The sequence below is a fragment of the Gouania willdenowi genome, chromosome 16, assembly GCF_900634775.1.
Source record: "Gouania willdenowi chromosome 16, fGouWil2.1, whole genome shotgun sequence".
Classification (NCBI taxonomy): domain Eukaryota; kingdom Metazoa; phylum Chordata; class Actinopteri; order Blenniiformes; family Gobiesocidae; genus Gouania; species Gouania willdenowi.
In genome coordinates, this window is record NC_041059.1 from 15,321,718 (window position 1) to 15,327,613 (window position 5,896).

The 5,896-nt window shown below is 36.5% G+C and overlaps 1 long non-coding RNA gene across 1 annotated transcript; it reads left to right on the forward strand.

Annotated features, from left to right (window-relative positions):
• Positions 1-933: 933 nt before the first annotated feature.
• Positions 934-4,023, forward strand: LOC114477411 (uncharacterized). Its single transcript, XR_003675700.1, has 5 exons — positions 934-2,992; positions 3,069-3,177; positions 3,296-3,371; positions 3,733-3,859; positions 3,959-4,023. It is a non-coding gene; the product is annotated as an uncharacterized LOC114477411 (long non-coding RNA).
• The last annotated feature ends 1,873 nt before the right edge of the window (positions 4,024-5,896 follow it).

The following is a 5,896-nucleotide window of genomic DNA, read 5'->3' on the forward strand; positions in this document are numbered from 1 at the left end:
ATATTACTTTTTTACCGGCTGATGTTAAAATATGCTCCGGCTGGGGTCAAATATTACTTTTTTGCCGGCAGATGTTAAAATCTGCTCCGGCTGGGGTCAAACATTGCTTATTTGCCGGCTGATGTTAAAATCTGCTCCGGCTGGGGTCAAATATTACTTTTTTGCCGGCAGATGTTAAAATCTGCTCTGGCTGGGGTCAAATATTTATATTTTGCCAGCAGATGTTAAAATCTGCTCTGGCTGGGGTCAAATATTACTTTTTTTTGCCGGCAGATGTTAAAATCTGCTCTGGCTGGGGTCAAATATTTATATTTTGCCGGCTATGGTCAAATATTACGTTTTTGTCGGCTGATGTCAAAATCTGCTCTGGCTGGGGTCAAATATTTATATTTTGCCGGCTGATGCTAAAATCTGCTCTGGCTGGGGTCAAACATTACTTATTTGCCGACTGATGTTAAAATCTGCTCCGGCTGGGGTCAAATATTACTGTTTTGCCGGCAGATGTTAAAATCTGCTCTGGCTGGGGTCAAATATTTATATTTTGCCGGCTATGGTCAAATATTACGTTTTTGCCGGCAGATGTTAAAATCTGCTCTGGCTGGGGTCAAATAATAATTTTTTTGCCGGCTGTTAAAATTGGCTCTGGCTGGGGTCAAATATTACTTTTTTGCCGGCTGATGTTAAAATCTGCTCCGGTTGGGGTCAGATATTACTTTTTTTGCCGGCTGATGTTAAAATCTGCTCTGGCTGGGGTCAAATATTGATATTTTGCCAGCAGATGTTAAAATCTGCTCTGACTGGGGTCATGTTTATATTTTGCCGGCTGATGTTAAAATCTGCTCTGGCTGGGGTCATGTTTATATTTTGCCGGCTGATGTTAAAATCTGCTCCGGCTGGGGTCAAACATGATTTTTTCTGCCGGCAGATGTTAAAATCTGCCCCGGTTGGGGTCAAATATTACTTTTTTTTACCAGCTGATGTTAAAATATGCTCCGGCTGGGGTCAAATATTACTTTTTTGCCGGCAGATGTTAAAATCTGCTCCGGCTGGGGTCAAACATTGCTTATTTGCCGGCTGATGTTAAAATCTGCTCCGGCTGGGGTCAAATATTACTTTTTTGCCAGCAGATGTTAAAATCTGCTCTGGCTGGGGTCAAATATTTATATTTTGCCAGCAGATGTTAAAATCTGCTCTGGCTGGGGTCAAATATTTATATTTTGCCAGCTGTTAAAATCTGCTCTGACTGGGGTCAAATATTTATATTTTGCCAGCTGATGTTGAAATCTGCACTGGCTGGGGTCATATATTCACATTTTGCCAGCTGATGTTAAAATCTGCTTTGGCTCCATGTCCTTTTTGCATTGAGCAAATCACTTACCCAGGTATTTTTTGCATTTTTCCAATGTACAAGGTCATTTTAGCATTCTGATCATCAACCTACGTCTTTTGGATTTGTTTTAATCACTAACCAGGTCCTTTTTTCATGTTACCATTTATAACTAGATCCTTTTTGCATTTTCTGACTAACCCAGGTCCTTGTTGCATTGTTCTGATGTACAACCAAGTCATTTTAACATTATGAACACAATCTACATGCTGCGTTGTTTTGATCACTAACCCAGGTCTTATTGTTTCAATATCTAACGCATGTCTTTTTTTACATTGCCACTGACCCTGGTCCTTTATGCATTAAACAGATCACTAACCAGGTTCTTTTTGCGTTGTTCCGATGTACAACCAGGTCATTTTAACATTATGAACACCAACTTATGTCCTGTTTGCATTTTTGATCACTAATCCAGGTCATCTTTGAATTGATTTAATCACTAACCCAGGTTTTTTTTAATTGATTCCATTTAACAGGTCAATTTTACATTGTTCTGGTCACTAACCCAGGTCCTTTTTGCACTGATCGATCAATAACCTTGGTTTTTTTTGTATTGATCTGATCTGTAACCCAAGTCATCATGCATTTTATTATTACTAACCCAGTTTCTTTTTGCATTGATCTGATCACTAACCCAGGTCCTTTTTACTTTGATCTGATGTACAAGTGGGTATTTTTCAATTGTTGGAATCTCAAACCCAGGTCTTTCTTGCATGTTCGATCACTAACCAAGTCCTTTTTGCATTGATCCCAGTTACAACCAGGTCCTTTTTGCATTGATTGTTCACTAACCCAGGTCTTTTTTTTTTTCTTGCATTTTTCCAATGTACGAGATCATTTTAGCATTCTGATCACCAACCTATGTCTCTTAAATTTGTATTGATCACTAACCCAGGTCCTTTTTGCTTTGTTTTGATCACTAACCCATGTCTTTTATTATTCCCATCAAGAACCGATCCTTTTAGCATCGTCTTAACTAACCCAGGTTCTTTTTGCATTTTTCCAACGTACAACCAGGTCATTTCAACATTAGGAAACACCAACCTGTCCTGTTTGCGTTGTTTCAATCACTAACCCAGGTCCTTTTTGCGTTGACCACAGTGTGGTCTTATTTCAATAACTAACATGTCTTTTTTACATTATGGTCACTAACCCTGGTTCTTTATGCACTGAACAGATCACTAACCCAGGTCTTGTTTCAATTACCAACCCATGTTTTACATTATGGTCACTAACCCATGTCCTTTTTACATTGATCTGATCACTAACACCTGTACAACAAGGTCATTTTTGCATTTTGTAATTTGAAACTTAACAGCATAGCATCAACTCGCATACAGAGAAAGCATCTGTGGCCACCATTGATTTTTGTTGGCTATTTTAAGGATTGCAGCAAAAAAGTGCAATCTGGATGAGGTTCAAACCTTCCTGTTTGCTGATCGCATTCAGAGAGCTGGATGGCTGTACTCGTAGCGAGCGAGTATACCAGAAACTCTATAAGCAAATGCATGCTCACGGCTTCCACCGGACCTCTCTACAGTGTCTAAGTTAGAAAAACTCAAGACTACCGCTCAATTCAGGACAGTGATTGGAGTGGAGTGAAACGTAAGAATGTCACAGCTCTGATTTGTTTGTATTTACAACTATTTGGCAATTAAATGTATTTGTCTCTTTTCAAAAGTGACAAAACCAGTGAGGGTGCCACTGAGTCGACCCCATCACCACAGTCTGATGCCCCAACAGCCTGACCATGTGCTTCCCATCAGCTTTAGTATCTGGAACACCTAGAGGTAGGTGCAGCCCTTTCTGTTGTAGTCTGTTCTTGGCAACACAACTAAAATAAGATCAATGTTAATTAAAAGTAATCAAAGGCCCAAATGTTTGTTTTTTCTAAACTTTGTCTTCCAGTCAAAAAGAGGATGTCATCGCAGTGATACTAGAGATGCAAACATCTGATGTGAAGCAGCACGAGCTGAGTCATGCAGTGAGTGAGGCTTTTTTTTTTCTGAACGTTGCTTACATTTCCACTGCTGAATACCACAGCCCAGAGTAACATGTTTGTATTCTCATAGACACCTGTAAATATATAGCAAAGTTTTTTTAAGGCTAAGAATATATATCTATATTTACTTACATTTTTCAATCTTGATGTGTATATTTCTATTTATATACTGTATATCTTCTATTGTATTTTCTCATTCATTGCACTATTTTCTGTCTTTTGTTTTATTTTCTTGCACTTCATCTGAGCTGTAATGACTGAGCATTTCCCCACAGCAACATCAATAAAGTTACTCTGCTCTGAACTATTTGGCAATTTAATGTATTTATATTTCTTTTCAAAGGATCTCTGAGGGTGCTACTGAGTCAACACCATCATCGCCATCCAATGCCACAACAGCCCCACCAAGAGCTCTTCACCAGCCCCAATATGTGCTTTGCCATCACCTTCAGTGTCTAAAACACCCAGAGGTAGGTACTGCCCCTTCTGTTGTAGTCTGTTCTTGGTAATACCACTAGAACCAGAGAAATGTTAATTGAAACTTAATGAGAACTTTTTCTGTTTTCCAGTCAAGAGAAAGAAGACATGGTGATGCAGACAGTGGATTAAGCTTTTTACTTTTGTAAATATCTGGAAATACTTATATATTTCAAAGTTTGCTTTTTTATTAAATCTTTTGTGCTTGAAACACGTTGGTGTAGTTTTTTCAAAGATTAAACTCCCCGCATGTTTAAATAGTCTGGGTCAAATATAATAAATGGCAGACAAATGCTGTAGTTACAATAGTTTTCTATTTAATTACGTTTTCTTTTTTCTTTTAACTCATTTTTATCCTCTGCCATAGATGCATGACAATAATATAACCCTTAAATACAAAAATACTACAATTCAAGATTGGCAAAAAAAAATACAGAGACCAAGCAGTGAAGCACTCAATAACACTCAAGCAGTTTCAAATGATTACGATATACGTACAATATTAAACTAGTTCAGCGTCAATTTACAACTATAATCTTAATACTTTGATTTCAACAGTAGAAGTATTTGCACATCAACCTTAATGAATGTAAGTATGATGTAAACATAAGTATACAAATTAATGACACCAATTTCTGTGCACCCGAACACAATCCAAACTAATCTGTGGCTTACCACTTAATGTGACACTTCTTGTATTCAGTGAAAAATGATCTGCAAACATGTCAACTGCATTTAAAGATTTAAATAAAGGATAATCTGTAAAAAAAAATGCCTTTGTACAATCTTCAAATGATTGCACAAAATAATCATCAGGAAAACCATGGATGCCTAAGTCACTTGAAACTTTTAATATAAAAACCAAATAATAGAAAAACATACAAAACTTGTTGAATGAAAGAAAATTTACAACATAACAAAAAATTAAAAACGTGGAAGATTTTTAACATTAAAAAAGAGGAAATAACACATGCATACTACTAAGCTTAATGATGACAAACTTATTTTGGAACTAGTAGAAGACCAAGAAAATAAAGTGTAACTGTAAAACTGACTGACTAAATATAGAAATCATACAGATGCAAATCACCTATGATTCTGTAAATTACTGATTCAATGATCTGTTTTAATTGTATTTGTTACATCTATTTAGCACAATCAAAAAATACATATTGTAGAAATAAACATACAGTGCAGAGGCAGAAAGCTTAAATATTTCTCAAACTCAAACACACGACTGTATTCTAAACTTTCACATTCTCAAATATAAATTAGTTCAAATAAAATACAGTAAATCTACGCTGGTGCATTTTGTCACAAATACAAAGTAGATTAATGCACACAACAAATCAAACTAATTTTAGAGGAAAAAAGTCTGTCGCCAGAAATTTGTAATGTAAAATTTGGGTCACGATCTGGAGAAGGTTCGGAACCACTGCCTTACATCCTGATATGAAGAGTGAATGGCCTTGATTTTTACTTGCATTTATTTTCGTATTTTTTGTTACCGTTAAAGTTTGTTGCTCATTACAGAATGAGCATTCTTTGTCAGTCTCCTTTTAAGTTTTGTGCATTGAAGTACTTAAATAAAAAATACATTTAAAATGAAAAACTGGTATCGGTCAGTGTGCATTTAAACGGCCTGGTCACCAACACGGTGCCCACGGGCCCCAGGTCGCCCACATGGACCATATGAGGTGTTCTCAGGCCTGTTCCAACAGCAGCACTAGACACCAGTTAATGCCATCTAAAATCTGATTACCCAGGCTTCAAACTCTCAAAGTTAAATACAGATGTAGTCAGATCCTTAACAGAGTTGAATACTGCTGCACTTTTTATATTAAATTACCTTATTGACTTTAAACATTTGAATGTTTCATCATGTAAAGCACATTGAGTTGCCTTGTGTATGAAATGTGCTATACAAATAAATTTGCCTTGCCTTACCTATCCATAAATGTTTTTCAATTGAGTATCACAGATAAAATTTCATTAAAGATGCTGCAGATTTAATGTTTAGATTTGGATGT